General features: G+C 43.3%; 1 protein-coding gene across 29 annotated transcripts in view; it reads right to left on the reverse strand.

Annotated features, from left to right (window-relative positions):
- The window catches only part of ADAM22 (ADAM metallopeptidase domain 22), a 238654-nt gene that overhangs the window by 148066 nt on the left and 71469 nt on the right, over nucleotides 1-19119 (reverse strand). The gene's annotated exons all lie outside the window — the stretch shown is intronic.

The following is a 19119-nucleotide window of genomic DNA, read 5'->3' on the forward strand; positions in this document are numbered from 1 at the left end:
AGCAGGACTCGCCGCCTTGGTTCTAGTACCTGCCCCTCCCTCATCCCCAGCTGGGCTGGTACTAAAGCCAGGTTACCGGGATATACCTCGGGGCTCCTTGACTCCCTTGCTTGCACGAATGGTTTCACTGTAAATAAACCCACCCCGAATAGTGCTATTTTGAATGCCATCTGTACCCTGCTGGACCCATGACCAACTCACTCGTTTTTGAAGGGGCCCCACCAGTAAGATGGCAAACTTCCGGCTTCTGTTGTGGGGGGGGGGGTCCTCAGTTCCCGCCGGCGCCACCTGAAGCCCAATCACCTCTCGCCCCCCTCCCAATCCCAGCACCTAGCCAACAGCCAACAGCCCCGTAGAAGTGACACCTCAATCAATTCATGCCCCTTCCTATATAACCCAGCACCTTTCCCTAATAAAGCGGAACTCTCCAGTGAATTGCTGCTGTGTGTCGCTCCTTTCCTTTCATTGGTGCCGAACCCGGGAGACGTGACGCCCCAACTGGGCCCCGTCTTCCCCCCCGACACCAGCAGCAGCTTGCCCTCGTCCTCTTTTTCCGGCGCTGCCTCATCACACTCACCACTCCTCTCTGGCCTTTAGGTAAGTTTTCCCCCCGGAGTGGGCCACTCTTCCCCGAGCTATCGCAGTGCCATTGACCATGATCGTCCGGCAAGGCCCTGACGCTCAGGGATGAGGAGGGAACTCTCCCCGCCTCAGGCCTTCACGGCTGCAGCGGACCCTCAGGCCCCTCCTCCAACAGCCATAAATCCCCGCCTCAAGCCTTTACGGCTATGGCGAACCCTCAGGCCCCTCCTCTGACAGTCATAAACGCATTCACCGTCCCCTCCTCTGACAGTCATAAACGCATTCACCGTACCTTCCATCAGTGCTGAAACTTTTTAAGCAAAATTTCCCCGTGGTTGGCCACTCTTCCCTGAGCTATCGCAGTGCCATTGACTGTGATCGTCCGGCAAGGCCCTGACGCTCGGGGATGAGGAGGGAACTCTCCCCGCCTCAGGCCTTCACGGCTGCGGCGGACCCTCAGGTCCCTCCTCCAACAGTCATAAATCCCCACCTCAGGCCTTCACGGCTGCGGCAGACCCTCAGGCCCTTCCTCCGACAGCCATAAATCCCTGCCTCAGGCCTTCACAGCTGGGCAGACTCTCAGGCCCCCCCCAACAGACATAAACGAGGTGACTCCTTTGCGGATGAGAACACTCCCTTTCCACCCCCCTCCTCCTTCTGCTCTGTCCCCCAAAATCTGTTCTGTCTGCCAAAAACTCCCAGGGCTAGGTACCTCGTGACTCTGGCAAACTGCCTTCTTAGGGAAGTCTGGGTGACGACCCACACTTCCTAAGAAATTCCGACTCGTGTACGAGTTTCCGCAGACCACCAAGGATCACCGGAGACGCCCTTTGTCTCCTTGCAGTCTGCTTCCATTCTGAGGATCTCCGTTCGTCTTCCCCTGTTTGTCTCCTTCTCTGTCCTTTAGCCATGGGAGCCTCCTCATCCCTCCCTGAAAGTTCACCTCTTGAATGCCTGCTTAAGCATCTGGCTACCCTCTCCCTGATGCCTGATATAAAACCAAAACTTCTCCGTAAATATTGCTCCCAAGATTGGCCGACATACCCCCTAGACAATAACAACCAATGGCCCGCAGGGGGAACTCTTAATCCTAACATAACTCACGATCTTTTTAACTACTGGCAGCGCCTGAAAAAATGGAAGGAGATTCCCTATATCGAAGCTTTCCGCCTCCTCCTCCCCCCGCCCCCTCCCAAGTTCTCCTAGCCTGCAAGCCGCTGCCCCCGCAGAAGCGTCCCGTTCACTCCCTTCCCCTTCTTCTCCTACAACAGCCCTTCTCCCTTCCTCCCCCACCATCTCCTCCCCCATCTCACCTCCTCCACCTTTGTCCCACGCAGATTAAGCCTGAGCCTTTCAGCGTCCCCTTTAACTAGGTCCCGGGGGCCTCCTCCATCTTTGCCCTCATCACCTGTTTCTCCCCTGTTAGGGACCGCCTTTGTCTTCTCACATGTTTGTAGGGAGAATGGGAAAGCACCTCCCCCCATGTCTGAACGCAGCATGGGAAAGCACAAGCTAGAGAACAACCGGTGCAGTCCTTAGAAGTTATCTGTCCACAAAAACATATCTTGCCAAGACTCCTCACTCTGAAAATAGGGAGACCTTGAAGATGTGTAGAAACACCGCCCCTGCTTCTAGATATGCCCTTCCCCCACTTGCCGATGTGGCAGGAATGGAGAACAAAGAACATTCTGTTTACGCATTCCATAAGCAATTAACTGGAGCCCTGCTGTAGCTCAGTTAGTAGAGCATGGGACTCTTAACCACAGAGTCATAAGTTCAAGCCCAACTAGAGTGGCAGAGGCAAGCAGCTGGGCTGCTAGCTGGCGACACGTGGGTCCAATTCTATCTTTCTTTATTTTCTTTGCCCCCCCTTCTGCACCTCAGGACCTGCTCGACTAGGCATGGCTAGACCATGTCACTCCCCCACAGACTGAGCCAGAACCCTTCAGTCCCCCTCAGACTTGTTCCTGAGGGCCTCCCAAAATTATCACCCCCCAACCGGGAGGTAGCAGGATCCGAAGGTATCGTGCGCATTCACGTCCTTTTCTCCTTAGGAGATTTAGCCCAACTAGAGAAACGCCTAAGTTCCTTTTACACTGATCCCACGACATACATCAGGGAGTTTCAGTGGACCCTCCAGTCTTACAGCCTCACACATCATGACATTTTCATGCTCCTGGCCAATACTCTCCTCCCTGAAGAGCGTAGACGAGTTTGGGACTTCACGCAAACGCACACTACCGAAACCCACAGGACTGACCCCACCTATCCCCCTGGCCCCACTGCTGTCCCCAAACAAGACCCACACTGAGATTATAACACTGCCATGAGTCTCCGCTCTCGAGATATTTTTGCCTCCTGCTTAATAGCAGGTCTGAAAAAGGCAGCTCGTAAAGTAGTCAATTTTCAAAAGCTCCAAGACATAATTCAAAAGAGAGACGAAACCCCTTCCGAGTTCTTAGACAGACTCACTCAAGCCCTATTACAGTATACCAGCCTAGACCCAGAAACACCTGAAGGAAAACATGTCCTTATGACATACTTCCTAGCTCAAAGCTACCCCGACATTAAAGCTAAACTCAAAAAGTTAGAACAGGGCCCCACTACCCCACAGACTGAGATCCTAACAGTGGCCTTTAAAGTCTTCCATAACCGGGAGGAGGAGAAAGAATGCTGTAAACAAAAGGCTGATCAGGCCAATTTCCAAATGTTGGCCCAGCTGATAAAACCACAACCTGGGCGCCCCTCTACAAACAAGCCCCCCACCCCCAGGAGCTTGTTTCAAGTGTGGAAAAGAGGGACATTGGTCAAGGGCGTGCCCCTCCCCCAGATCTCCTACCACCCCATGCCCCAGATGCCACAAAAAAGGCCACTGGGGGTCTGATTGCCCAACCACCCGAAGGGGAGGCTGGACAAACAACCCCCATCCTAAGCCCGCCGTAGTGGGGCTGGCAGAAGAAGATTGACGGGGCCCGGGAGCTTCTCGCCCGACCATTTCCATCACCAAACAGGAGCCCAGAGTTACTTTAACAGTAGACGGTTGCCCCATCTCCTTCCTCCTAGATACAGGAGCCACCTTCTCAGTCTTGCGAGAATACCGGGGCCCTAACACGCCAGCCATTACTCCTATAGTCGGGGTAGAGGTAAACAGATTTTCCCATTAAACCCCCCCCCTTTTATGCACAATCCTAGACAATCCCATACCTTTCTCCCACTCCTTCCTGGTTATGCCCCAGTGTCCCATCCCTTTACTAGGATGAGACATCCTTTACCTCCTCCACGTTTCCATAACTATATCCACTCCCACAGCCCCCAGTACTCCCTTTCTGATGGCCCTCATAGCCGACAACCCCCCTCTACCCAATGAAAGCTCCAGTTCCGCCCTCATACACTCTGTAAATCCCAACGTTTGGGACATTACAAGCCCCTCCATGGCCCTATGTCCCCATGCCTCTATCAAATTACGTGACCCCTCTCAGTATATCTGTCAGTCCCAATACCCCCTAAACACTTCAGCCCTCATAGGCCTCCAACCCATCATTCAAGATCTCTTAAACAAAAATTACCTCAGACCCACTCACTCCCCATTTAATATCCCCATATTAGCTGTTAAAAAAACCAACGGATCTTTCCACCTTGTCCAAGACCTTCGCCTCATCAACATAGCCGTTGTCCCTATCCATCCCTTAGTTCCAAATCCATACAGCCTTTTATCGCAGATCCCTGCTTCTGCATCCCACTTCTCAGTCCTAGATCTCAAGGACCCATTTTTCTATCCCTCTAGACCCCTGCTCCCAAGATTTTTTCATCTTCACCTGGACGGACCCATACACAAGACATTCTGAACAACTCACTTGGACAGTTTTGCCACAAAGCTTCCAAGACAGTCCCCATATTTTTAGACAGGTCCTAGCTCAGGACCTCAAACAGTTTCATCATGATCACTCCAAGTCCACCTTATTACAATACATGGACAATCTTCTACTCTGCAGTCCCTCGTGGGAACAGTCTCAACTTGACACTGCCTCCCTACTTAACCTTCTAGCTTCCAGAGGTTACTGAGTATCCCCCGTCAAAGCTCAAATCTCTTCCCCTCCTGTCACTTACCTCAGATTCCTTCTATCTCAACAAAGAAAGTACATTACCTTAGACAGAAAATGGCTCCTCTCTGACCTGCCCGTTCCCAAAACCAAGACAGAAATCCTTTCCTTTCTAGGACTGGCTAGATATTTTAGAGCGTAGATCCCTAACTTCTCCCTGTTGGCAAGACCCCTATATGACCTCAGCAAGAGCCCCCCTAAAGAACCATTATCCTCCTCACCCCGACACTCCTTCATTAAGCTCTGTCGAGCCCTTGTGGAAGCCCCAGCTCTCCATCTTCCTGATTTGTCGAAGCCCCTCTCATTATACATTCATTAGAGGTACAGTCAAGCTCTAGGAGTCCTAGGCCAATATTATGGCCCATCCTTTGCCCCAGTAGCTTATTTCTCCAAGCAATTAGACCCCACAGTTCGGAGATGGGCCCCTGCCTATGAGCATTAGCTGCTAGACAGCTCTTGCAGAAGGCAGCTCATAAACTGACATTCAGAGCGCCCCTTTCTGTCCCCACATTACCTAAAAGATCTCTTAACTTACAAAAGTTTACAGACTCTCCCTTCCTCCAGACTCCTGACCTTACTGTCCTCTTTCCTCCAAAATCCCGTTCACCCCCTTTGCCATCCATACCCGAATCATGACTTTTTCCTCCTTTACTGCGCTCTCGCTTTTTTTTCCCTCATTCCTATTGTCTTCCCCACCACGCCAGCCTCCTTTGTATGGCGATTCAAAGTCAGACAGACTTACACAGAGCATCAAACAAAAGTTACTGCCCTCATTGCCACACCAGACTGCCCTCTGAAAAGCTGCTCTGAGCCTTTATACCTCCACTTTCCTCCCTCCACTTAAGTGTTCACTAGCAGCTACCCTTATTCTCCCTACCTCTGCTTCCTCTATGACCAAAAACAAGCCTATTGCAGGCAATAGCCAGACACCTACTGGAGATGTCCCTACTGGTCTTGCGCCATTCACTACATGAGTAACTTCCAGTACCCACAGTATTACTCCTCCAACCGTTTCATGAAATATCCCAACGGCTCATTCTCCTTATCAATCCCAGATCCCTGGGACTCTCGATGGGCCGCCGGAGTCACAGCCTCAGTTTACTACAGGGGGTCCTCGACCCCCCACGGTACCCTTCATATCTCTCGAAAATATGTTCCCTCTCATTCCCAGATCTCTCAAGTCGCATCAGATAGCAGACATTCCGAAAAAGTCATTATCCAAACTCTTGACGGCGCCTCTTCATCTTCTTATCCCCGCCCCTCTTCCCATTTCTCCTACTCTTCATTACAGCTCATTCAGGACACCACCATCTTTCTCAACCACACCCTTAACACTGCCAATTGTTTCTTGTGTGCATCACTACAGCACCCACTGCTGGCCGCCGTGCCCCTTAATATTTCCAACTACTCCTTCCATGTAGAAAGACAACCCCTCTGCCCCCTAGCAGACATACCCCTATGGGAACCAGAATACGCAGATAATCTCACCATCCACCACTGTGTAGGCCCAACTCCACCCCCCTCCAGTGCACTTCACTGCCTCTCTATCTACATCCCTACCTCCAGCTCTAAGACTTTTACGCAACCGGGACACTTCTTTTGGTGTAATGGCAGTCTTTTCAACTCACTGCCTCTCAACTCCGATACACCCTGCATTCTCGTCACCCTAATCCCACAGTTTACACTTTACAGCATGGCAGAATTTCTTGAGCTCCAACCTCCCTTGCCCTCGCGCACAAAAAGAGCTGCTTTCCTTCCCAACATGGTCAGTAGCTCTTTGATCACCTCAGCCATTGGGGTGGGGTTTTCGGGAGAAGCCTTGGGTCACTCTCTATGGGCAGTTAGAGATCTCAACGCCAAACCTGAGGGAGCCCTGACATCCACTGCCGATTCCCTAGCCTCTCTCCAAAGACAGGTCACTTCACTAGCTAAGGTCACCCTTCAAAACCGGCGGGCCCTAGATCTGCTTACAGCCGAGAAGGGCGGCACCTGTGTCTTCCTCTGGGAAGAGTGCTGCTATTACATCAACGAATCTGGCATTGTAGAAACTGACATCACCAAACTCACCGACCTTGCCTCCAGTCTCCACTCTGCTTCCAATTCCAACCCATTCTCTTCAATACTTACAAACCCCCTCCTCACCTGGCTCTGGCCCATTGCAGGCCCCATAATAATCATTCTTCTCGCCTGTCTCTTCTTACCCTGTATAATAAAGTTCATCAAATCCCAAGTCAGAAAAATCTCTAATCAAGCTTTCAAACAGCTTTTACTCAGGAACTACCAGCTTCTGGCCACAGAAGATCCCTCACCCTCACGTGACCTCCTCACCACACGCTGAGATGGACCTCTCTCTCCACTGGAAACTGTTCCTGGAAACAATGGCCGCAGACGCCTGGCTCCTGACACCCATATCCTCTTGGCACCATTGGAATCAACAGGTCCTCGACCTATGGTTACAGGGAACCTTCATTGATTTCCAACCTGAAGAAGTCCACATCTACTCGTCCTTACTGTGGGGAATCCTATCAACCCTTTCCTCCTGGTCCTCAAGCCCTCATTCCCTTCTCCACCCCGTTCAGCAGGAAGCAGCCAGAGAGAAAGCAATGTCCACAACCCCATAGAGGAGAAAGGGGGGAATGAAGGGCCCCCACCAGTAAGATGGCAAACTTCCGGCTTCTCTCTTCGGGGTCCTCGGTTCCCGCTGGCACCACCTGAAGCCCAATCACCTCTCTCCCCCCTGCCAATCCCAGCACCTAGCCAATAGCCACCAGCCCCGTAGAAGTGACACCTCAATCAATTCATGCCCCTTCCTATATAACCCAGCACCTTTCCCTAATAAAGCGGAATTCTCTGGTGAATTGCTGCTGTGTGTCGCTCCTTTCCTTTCAGTTTTCAATTTTGAATTATATGCTGTGTGAATACAAAATAAATAGATTTACAATTTTTAAAAATATATGTTATCGTAGAGTAAATACAGCTAGAGGACTTGGTAATTACCTGGGCCTGTTGCATTAGAAGGCAGCATAAAAAGTCGTTTTAAGGAGAATTCACTTGGTAAAACAAAGCAGGGCAGTAGTGTTGCCTCTGTATTTCCAGTGACAGCCCAGAAGTACAAATCAGAAGCCCTCCTTTAAGGGCGGAGAGGAGTTGTGAGGGCTAGTGCCTGAGGAGTGTTGCTTCCTGTGGCTACGGCTCTGAGCCTCTCCCTTCTGGGCACATCATGGGCAGAGCCACTTAAAAACCCACTGTATCAGGTTTAGCCAGCCAGTCTCAACTTCCAATTGAAGGAGACTATGGTTCTGGCCTCAGTGAGGCCCCAGGAGAAAAGACACTAGCAAGCCTGTCATTCGAACTACTGTTTCCTCCACGCTGGCCGTTAGAGTGCACACCATGGGTGACTCTCTCTGCCTGCACATCAGCACCACTGCAGCTCTCCTGAGTGCACGGCGTCAGGTCACAGGGGTGACAGCAGCGCCTCTTCTGATTACTCATTAGTGTTCCCCAGAACAAAGTGTACTATCCGCATAAGAGATGGCTTTCACTGTTCTTTGTGAATTCATTTAAAAGTTCAGAACTTAGCATTTATTCCATTTTCATCAGTAGTATGGCAGATGACAGCACTAAAGTAATTTTTCATGGTTTAAGGATTAATCTTTTTAAGTATAGTATTTAAAAGTAAGTTTGCTCCCTTAAAAATTTCAAAATCAATATGTTAATGCATCTTGTCTGTGGCTCAGTATTAAGTTGCTGAGTTCTTTTTCCCACCTGTGGGGTACATTGCAGAATTTCCAGAATCTCCTGCCTGGCCTTAGGCCATTTACATATCAATACGCGTTTACCGCTGCAGCCTCCAGTAGCCTCTGGGTCAAGGGATAGAGAGATAATGGCCATTCTCTCCTCCCCTCTGTTCCTAGCATGTAATTGGTCTGTCATCTGCTAGTCACCAAGGACCTGCCAGTGGAGTTCCTCCCGGAAGGGGCAGGTGGGAAGTAGAGAGTGTGCCGTGGGGGCAGAGCATGAGTGGCGGCCCCGAGGAGACTGATGGGGCCAGACCTACCTAGAAAATTCAAGCAAGCTGTGAGCAATAAAAATTGTTTCTCCCAACCTACCTTTCCCTTGACTGACTTCAGTTTCACAGGTCTCATAGGGAAGTTTTGCCCCAGGTGAGGAACACCCTTCCCCCATGAGCAACACCACCATAAAAAATGGAATGCTATTGAAGTTAATCAATTTTTCTAGGTTAGTAATTTACACATTTTTTATAGAGTTCATAAAAGAAAACTATTAGGTATAATATATTATGATATATAGTATACCACAGTATATATTTGATATAACTAAGTTCAATCTTTTTTATATCAGAAAAGCTATAGAGTTCATAAGCTATCCACCAAAAGGAACATGAACTGATACTGCCTTTGTCCAAAGTTTTATGTAAACATTATTATATCAAATAATTTCTTGCAAATTATGCAATTTGTTTTCTAAGATTACTATGCAAGAATCAGATACTTATTGCTAAAGATCCATTTACATAACATTTGACCTCCAGGGGTTTGCATGTACCAAGTTTATGTGACTAAAACAGAAAAACAGGAAATAAGTGTACCATTGGGAGTCTTAAAAAATGAGTTCAATTGGAAAATCTTTCTTTGGAAACAGTACTTTGTTTCTTTGCAATGTGACTTATTGTCAATGCATGTTGCAAGTAAGGAAAAAAGCAATGCTTTCTATGTCTACCCAAATCCCAGTCACTTAATTTATTCTATTAGACTTGGCTTCTCCTTTTTATGAATACACTTTGTGCCATTTTTCTGCTCTAATTAGTGTGAATACGCTGATTTGGTAAACTCACCTACTAATGGAGAAAAAATCTAGATAACATATTTATTTATAAAATAAGAGGACTGTCACAAAGGTGTCTGTTAATGAAAGTGCTCTGAAATGGTTTTTAACAACATTTTAATGAAGAAGAACCACAGAAAAAAAACTGTGGTATCTAGAATAAAATGAAATAACAGGTAAAATGGTGTTTTGTAGGTGTTACATATGGATCTTGTATTTTCAGAGAACAAATGGGAGGCAAAACCACTTCTTTCTTGGCCACCAGACATCAATATTGTTTGGATAATCTAAACATGAGTTAGCACACAAACATGATACACTGTGTTATTTCTTTAGTCCTTTTCATTAACATGGGGTAGTAGTAAATACTGACCCTAGACAAAAGACCGTTATTAAGTAAAGGGTCCAGTTTGGATACGTGAAACAAGACAGGACCTAACACCACAATGAGCTGTTAACCATCTCAGTCTTTGGGCATTTAGCAGTTTATAAGAATTCTTCTTGATTACTTGGATATACATGGAGGGAAAAAATGTGGGGAAAAACAGATCAATGTATTTTGTAGTTTTGTGTGTGAAAAAACTAGGAGAAACAAGAATATACAGATCTCAATGCTTACATTACTTATAAAAAGAAACAATGAAAGGAAAAGGAAAAAAAATAAAGAAATTAATAAAAACAGTTACCTATGAGAGGGGAAGAGGTAGAAACTGAGTGAAGTGAACCAAGATGTAGTGAAACTTTCCTGAGGATTCACTTCATATATTTACATAGTTTTGAACACACATATGCCTTGCATATCTCAAAAACTAGATTGAATCAAAAGGAAAATATGCTGGCCCTATCCAAAATGTACTGAAACAAATAGACTACATATATACCAAACTGGTAATATAACTGAATGGAGAAAACAAGTAAAGTGAATTTAGAGCATAGTACTTTGACTGTACTTCCTTAATGGGAAATATTCTAAGATCCAAAGAAGATGTAAAGTAATCTTAAACATCATTCAACAGTTTTACGACTAGGAGGAACTCATTACATTATTGTTCTTAAGAACTGTGAATTTGGTATAAGAAAAAAATAGATAATAATTTAATACACTGTAATATGCCTATTGATACTTCTAACTCAATTTTTAAATCTGTCCACTAAAAGGGCCTAGAAGCAATGAACACACCTAGCACCCAAATTTTATTCTCCAGAGAAGTTTCCGCATTGTAGGAGGACTGAACCTACTATTTTGCCTTGTTTGGATTAATATCATTTGTGAAAGTTGTAATCGTTGTTAGCTAGAACCCTAACCACATGCCATTCCCTGGCAAAAATCCATAAGCTTTAAGAAAGTGACACTCTAGCTTTAATGTGTGTCAGCATCACTTTGAGGTTGTTTAAAATACAGATGCCTAAAGGGTCTGTTTGTTTCTATGCAGGAGATCAAGGCCTAGCTTGGATACCCAGAAAATGAACTAAGATACGATATGAGGAGGAGCTTCCAGCATCAGCACTCTCTGGAGGACTTGTGCCGGGGGATGATCATCAAAAAGCCTCCACAGGGATCCGGACGATGCTGCGGTTGTGGCTGCATCCAGCCCACCATCTCCTGGACTTGCCATAAGAATGAGGAGGGAGATGTCTAGGCTGGCATGAGCATACAGTGAGACAACGAATTTGACCGGATCTGTACTGTTGGAACTCAACCAGGAGTTGGGAGGGGTGCAAGTTGTAGCACTCCAAAATCTCATGACTATAGACTATCTATGGTTAAAAGAACATATGGGATGTGAACAGATCCCAGAAATGGGCTGCTTTAATTTGTCTGATGGTTCAAGTACAGTTGGACAATATCCATCATATCATAGATAAATTTTCACAAATGCCTAGGGTGCCTAAATGGTTTTCTTGGCTTCACTGGAGATGGATGGTAATTATAGATTTGCTTTGTTTATGTCACCGTATTCCTATTATGTTAATATATGTATGCAAATTAGTTAGTAGTTTAAAACCTATACATACTTAAGGTACTATACAAGAAGATATGTCAAAGAAATAATCAATCCTCCCAAGTTTCCTTCGTATGCTACATCTATAGCTTTTCTTCTTCCTTCCTAATTACAACCCTTAAATAGAATTCGTGCCTCATATCGAATTTACCGAGTATCATAATTCCTCCAGGTGGTAAAGATACCTCGAGACAAGTGCTGGGCATAGAAGCCACAGGGCATAAATCTGCAAAGAAGTAAAAAGCTAACCTTGGCAAACAATATGGCTTCTCTCTCACTTACCAACTTTACATTTCCCTGTATGGCCCCAGAAGATGACTGGTTAGCCAGAGACGGGTAAGATTCCTCAAGGGAGGAACAACCTAAGACAGGCACAGTCGCAGGGGGGCCATCAGGTGAGAATTTGGGGATCAACAGAGGTGAGGCTCAGAACCTCACCCCCCCTGCTTTGAGAGAAATCTTCTGCATCCGTGGATGTCTTGATGCCCTTGTCTAGCCTGGATTAATACTTAGTCCATAGGCACACACCTGATCATCTGATCATCTACATTTGCCTTCTTACAGCACTAAACTATGTTTTCTACCTTTATCTTGCATCTACCTACCACTTCAGCATTTTATTAAAAATAAAAATAATAATAATAATAGGAGAAATGTGGGATCAACATATAAATCAAGTACAAAAATCAAACGAATATTCATATTTGACCTGATTGTTTATAGGTCATATTGCATGATCAAAACCGAAAGTTTCTGTGATGACTGCCCTTGTACTGTTCACCATGTAAGAATTTATTCACTATGTAAGAATTCGTTCACCATGTAAGAACTTGTTCGTTATGCTTCAGAAGATTGGAGACTGACGAGAATTAGGCTTGAGATGGATTAATGATTGTACATTGAGCGTTGACCCCCCTATACTGAATTTTATTGTTGTTAACAACCATTTGATCAATAAATATGAGAGATGCCCTCTCAAAAAAAAAAAAAAAAAGGTAGGGGAAGCATGGGTCTCTCCCATTCATTTAAAAAAAAAAAAAAAAAAATACAGATGCCTAGGCAGCACACCCCAGTAAGTCAAACTTCTTAGATCTGGAATGGGAACGAGGATTCCTAACTTTAACAATCGTCCCAGCTAATTCTGATGATCATGATCAGAAAACATACTTTAAAAGTTTTAGGGAAAAGTATATTAAACATTTTCTAGTTCCATCATTTTCTACATTTACTATATATATGAGGAAGAAGTAAGAAAAAATTTAAACTGGTTGCCTCAAGGGAAAGGAAAATGTACAACTATTAAATTCATTAAAAAATGTACATAGATAAACTTTGATCAAAAATAAAAACTCCAAGGGGAAATGCAATAAATATCTCTGCTCCACTCCACAAATTTCACTAATGCAAAATGAAGCACAGATTTTTAGATTAGTAGTAAAAGGACAATACATGAGAATATGAAACTTCATCATTTGCTGAGACATGGTGTTTGAAGAAAAACCCAAGCTGCCTGGCTTCAGAAGTCAAGCTTTTCATATTTCCTGGGCTTTGCTTGGCTTTGGTAAGAAGATATTTTATGTACTAAGATGAAATGTGATGGCTGGGGGTCTGGTTCCATTTCCTCCTCCAGTTTCATTATGCAGCTCTTTTATTTAATCCAACCATATTCCATTTACCACTTAGTTTCTCTGAACCTCTTTCCTGAAACCAAATGCTTGCAGTTACACATGCCTGTGATGATTGATTCCAAATGCACAATGAAGGCACCAGGGATGGTGGAGACAGTCTCGGTACATGGACAGAGCCAGAATCCACAGTTGTTCTACTCTGCTATGATATGGGGTAATTGTTTAGGCATTTGCTACTCTTTCCATCTCTTTAAAAGTGGGAAGATTTATTTACTTCATAGATAATCAATCCTTATTCAGTACTTCCCAGTATGTTAGTCTACTCAGCCTGCTGTAATGAAATACCACAGGCTGGGTGGCTTAAACAACAGACATTTATTACTCAGTTTTGGAGGCTGAGAAGTCCAAGATCAAGATACCCACAGACGCAGTGTCTGCTGAGAGCAACTCCTCCTGGCTTGCAGACAGAAGGCCTCTTGCTTCTTCAGATGGCAGAGAGAGAAAACTCTGGTCTCTTTCTCTTCCTTTAAGGGCCCTAATCCCATTTATGGGTGCTCCACCCTCATGACTTCATCTAAACCTAATTGCCTTCCAAAGACCCCCACCTCCTAATACCATCACACTGGGGTTAAGACTTCAACATGTGAATTCCGGGATGACACATACATTCAGTCCATTACATTAACCCACAGATAACACTTACTAGGGTTCAAATCAACTCAACCAACTGTAACCGCAAAATCCTTCTGAGATTATTGTTTTACTTTTTTCCTTCTTTTGCTTCTGAGATAATTTTAAAGTTCCTTTGATCTCCAAAATAATGGTATATTCAAGAATCCACAATCCATTCTTTTCTTTTTAATTAAATCCTTGGTATATTTAGAATGCAAAGAAAAATGTGTCACAGTGTGTGCTGAAATATTAGCAAAGGTTTCTACCCCATACCAATGATCACTGTATAGACCAAAACATACACAGTCATCATGGCTCCATGTCAGAATCGCTGGGGGAGCTCTAAAAACCTTCAGAATCCAGGGATTCCCCACCAGGTCTACTGAATCAGAACCTCTGTGAATGGACTTGCCTCGGCAATCATTTCTTAGAAGTTCCCCAGGTAATTCTGCTCCAGTAAGTCTGAGAATCAGCATTTAGAAATCACTGGAATATCACATATCGCCCTAGAATGATGACTTGGGAAGTGTTGCCTCAGCAAACTTCCCACTGCCAGAAGGCTCTCAGGCAACCTCTGGCTTTGATATGGCAAATTCTTAGAGCCCAGGATTGCCAAAAAGTGTACAACTTTTCGAAAATGCTCCTGCCAGGGAAACTTCCTCAGCTGACTCCCAGATATAGGAGTAGTACAATAGAATGCTCTATGTGAAAAGTATGTATGACACAGAGTTGGGAGAAAGGTATGCCTTCCTAGAATAGAAATAGCACCAGGCCTATTTAATTTTCACTCCTATGCTAGCTAGAGAGACTCTGAGTTTACTCCAGTCCTACTTAGGGTGATTTGTTTCTGCTTAACCAACTCATTTTCGAGAGACTCATAAATATCAGTACTATAGTTATAAGGGATTCAGTAGCTTAGAGCAGTGTTTCCCAACATGGGTACAAATGCTACTGGTCAGATGCTGGATAATTTTAAATTCTAATACTTAGGGAATTATTTGAATATATTCATTGAAAAGTACAATTACCATATCATATCTATGATTTCAGACATTACTTCCTTGAAAGGAAGGTACATTAGGTATTTAAAATTTTTTAAGCAATCAATTGCAAGAAATATAATAATGAATAATGAAGTAAGTGGTACCCAGATATGGCTAAAATTTATTTTTTCCATGAATATTGATTGAGTACCTATAATTCATGTGCTTTTGGTAAAGAATATAGACAAGTCTCTACCCTCATTGGGCTTACATTCTAGCAAAAGCTAAACATGAATGTGGGAAACAGCACTACTCTCCACATGAATATGAATGTTCAGAGTCACAACACTGAAAATCATTCATCTCAAAATAGCATTCAGATGGTTCAGGAAAAATACAGTCTACTAAAATCATTGAGACTTCTACTTTCAGCTTCAACATGTAAAGAACTAGGAACTCATCATTCTCATCCTTAAAAATGAAAAAAAAAGCTGAATGAACAGAAATTCAATGGCTTTCCTTGGACCTATCAGAGAGCAGAGGTTCACAGGGCAAATTGTTACCCCAAAATCTATAGAAACAGGAGAATACAGAGACAGGGGAAATCGCTCTCTGAAGCAGAAGGCGCTGGAGTTGGGACACCTGAATGGTAACTCTAATGAACTGCTGGAGGCTGTATGTGGGTTAGCATGAGAGGGAGGGGCACTGGGGGTGCTCCCACACTTTTGAGAATTTTACCTGCAGGAACCCACTGTGTTCTCATGGTGAGGAGATAGGAAAGATCCCTCCCGCCTCTGGCAATTTGGAGCTGCCTCACCCCTCTCCCCACAGGCTGCTAGCTGTGGGGGTGCTTTTCTGCAACCACCAAGAGCTTTTAAAGCATTCCTACACCAGAGCTTTTAAAAGTATTCCTAAACTAGAACCAGTAAAACCACATTTAGGAATGTATCCTGAGGAACCATTTAGGGATGGCACAAAGATTACGTAGAATGATATTCATTAGAGTTTTCACAGTGAAAAAATTAACTCAAATACTCAAAAATAGGGAAGTGATTAAATAATATTTTTAAGTAATGTTAATTGATGGGGAGTTTTTATATGATATATTATTATATCGTGTATTATTATTATATAACATATGCAATATTATATATAGTAATGTTTATATTACTTTAAAGCCAAAAGCCAAAATGTATTTCTTGATCTAGAAACAAGTTATCTTTTCATTCTAGGTGTTTCCCACAGGTAGTAGGAGCCAAGCCTGCTGTATCCCAGAACAGCTCCACCATTCAGGTGACAGGAAAGTTTTACATCCCTCAGCCTCAATTTTCTCTTCTCCAAAATGGGTGTGATAATTATACCTATTGCATTAAATTCATTACATGGGTTATATACATGCAGGCCTGACACATAATACAAGTTCAACAGATATTGCTTATTGTTAATTCTATCATGTCTTTCTGGCTACGAGTGCTCAACTTCTTCCCTAAACTTTCCAATGTTCATTCTGACAAATTGTTATTTCACAAACACCTTTCTTTAAATAAAATATAACTCCACAAGAATCTTTTTCCCCATAAGAGCAGTTATATTTCTTGGTTTAAGTATACAAACTGTTTACATACAAAGAAAATATTCTATTTCAAGATCAAAATTTCTAAATTTTATATTCTGTGGTGACAACATGCTACACCCACCAAAATCTAAATTATGTCTCCTCATTTGGATGTATGATACCGTTTCTTTGTTTGAACAAGACAGTATCATTACAACAATCTACCAATGAGAATGTTTCTCACAAAGGTATTATCCAATCAACAGCATACTTCCTCCAGAACAAGAGTATGTAATAAATGAAGAATCAAGTTTAATTTATATATATCCATAAATATTATTTCTTTAAATCCATGCTCATAGACCATGGTATTACTATAGGATCTCAAATAATTAATAAATAATTACAAACTCTATTAATATAAACAAATTATAAGGCAGTCCAATTTTTTATTAAGTCATATTTGATATAGAAGGAAGTGTTCAACATCCACCTTCCCTTTAAAGACATACACTCTCCAACTATTAAATATTAATGTTCTCCACCAGGTTGACTTAGGAATAAAAATGCCAAGTCCTTAATTTCAATGTTCAATATCAGTTGTCTTACTTAATGAGTTTAAATCAGTAAGAGTTTAATTTAAATGCTTCCTTTTCACCATTTTAGTATACATTAACAATGTTGCTTCTGAAAGTTTCTTGGCCCTCACATCCCCTTGTTTCCCAAATGGCAGCTCTCCTGAGCTGCTGTATTCCAAATTATATGGAATATAATTTTTGGAACTAATTTAGTCCCATTTTTCCCATATGTTAATGAAAGATTATGTGAATTAACTATTAATACTCAATGATATACTTTAAGAGGCACACACTTAATCACAAAGAAGACACTTTCTGAGACTCAGTGAATTTTGTGCTTAGATTTATCTTCATAATAGTGTAAGTTACTGGTCTGCGTGAGGAACGTACAGGGTTTCATCATGTGTATGACTGCCATGTCCACCTTCACACCAAGCCTTAGCTTCAGCTACTATAGTGGACAATTACAGTTTTGTCTAACCAAAATGATACCCACAAGAATATCATTCAGAGCTAATTCAGAGCATTCTGAATGCTAATATCAGAGAGCAGAGGTTCACAGGGCAAATTGTTACTCCAAAATCTATAGAAACAGGAGAATACAGAGACAGGGGAAATCGCTCTCTGAAGCAGAAGGCGCTAGAGTTGGAACACCTGAATGGTAACTCTAATGAACTGCTGGAGGCTGTATGTGGGTTAGCATGAGAGGGAGGGGCACTGGGGGTGCTCCCACACTTTTGAGAATTTTACCTGCAGGAACCCACTGTGTTCTCACGGGAAGAGATAGGAAAGATCCCTCCCGCCTCTGGCAATTTAGAGCTGCCTCACCCCCTCTCCCCACAGGCTGCTAGCTGTGGGGGTGCTGGGGACCTGCTCTTCCCTCCCATCACATGTCAGTCACAATTGCTGGCTCAATGGGGAGGCATAGAAACGTCACTGGTTTAAGTTCTTTTGCCTCGAGTCATAGCATGTGCAATCATTTTTTCAGAAAAAGGCCATTCTCAGAAGTAGAGAGTGAAATTAACATAGAGAAATAGAGATGGGAAAAGAAAGAAATAGATTAACAGATTTGATACTGTTCAGATCGCTAGATCCAGGTCACCCTTAGACTAAGCTCCAGCTTGCTTACCTTTCAGGAGCTTATTACCTGAGCCAATACATTTTTTCTACCAAAGTGACCAATTAAACTGTCACCTGCAACCCAAAGAGTCTTGAGTCAGATTCACAAATGTACAATTCAGACAGATTTCTGATAATTTCACATGGGACACATTTCATTAGGTCAGTTTCTGGAACCCTCTAGCCAGAGGGTTTCATGGCCTGCTCCCCTAAGTCATTTGTTCCAAATGAAGCAAAGTCAAAGGTAGGTCTGCCCTGACCCTAAGAACCCATTCCAGAGAGTTCCCTTCCAAATTCTACAAGACAGCCTAGCAATCCATTCACATGCTGTTAAAATTTTTATATTTGCAAAAGATATTTAACCACAATAGGCTGGAACAGCTGTGGGTATTTTTGGTATCTGTACAAGGGAGAAAGTAAAGCTGCAGAAATACTTATGTGGTTCCCAGCAATTTTGTGTGTAGTTAAGTTACTGCTAGTCTTAGTGGTGTAGGAATGGCATCCAGGAACACTCTCCTACAGCCCACTGGGTTTTCTCAACCACCAACACAAGAAGGGCCAAAGTCCTATCACCACAGGGATGTGCTCTATAATGCCACTGAAGGGTGTGGGGAGTGGAGATGAAAGGTCTGAAATAAAAGGTAATCTGTGGGAAATTTTTCCAGTGACCAGATGTCTAAAATTATAAGCAAAGGATTGATTTTTTTTACCACTGATGCCTAGTCAAAATTCAAAGTGTTCTCCTGTCAGAAATATATTCAATATAAATGTACTATACATTTGTTTTTCTTTTTTAATGGGAATGGCATATTATATAAAGTTTGAATACACTATTTTAACTGCAATTTGAGAAGACATTTCAATAAAACTAGTAAAAAATTATGCCTGATTTGGATATATAAAAAGGGTAGCTTGTCATTTCAAAATTAGTTTTAAAATTTAAATATTTTAAAATCTAAAAGAAAATTCAGAAAGAAATTAATGTAATCTGAACAAAAGCAACAAAGAACAATCATTTAGTCATTTAAAATTATTTTGACATCGAGAAGCAGAT

Source organism: Manis javanica, chromosome 6 (assembly GCF_040802235.1).
Source record: "Manis javanica isolate MJ-LG chromosome 6, MJ_LKY, whole genome shotgun sequence".
NCBI classification, from domain to species: domain Eukaryota; kingdom Metazoa; phylum Chordata; class Mammalia; order Pholidota; family Manidae; genus Manis; species Manis javanica.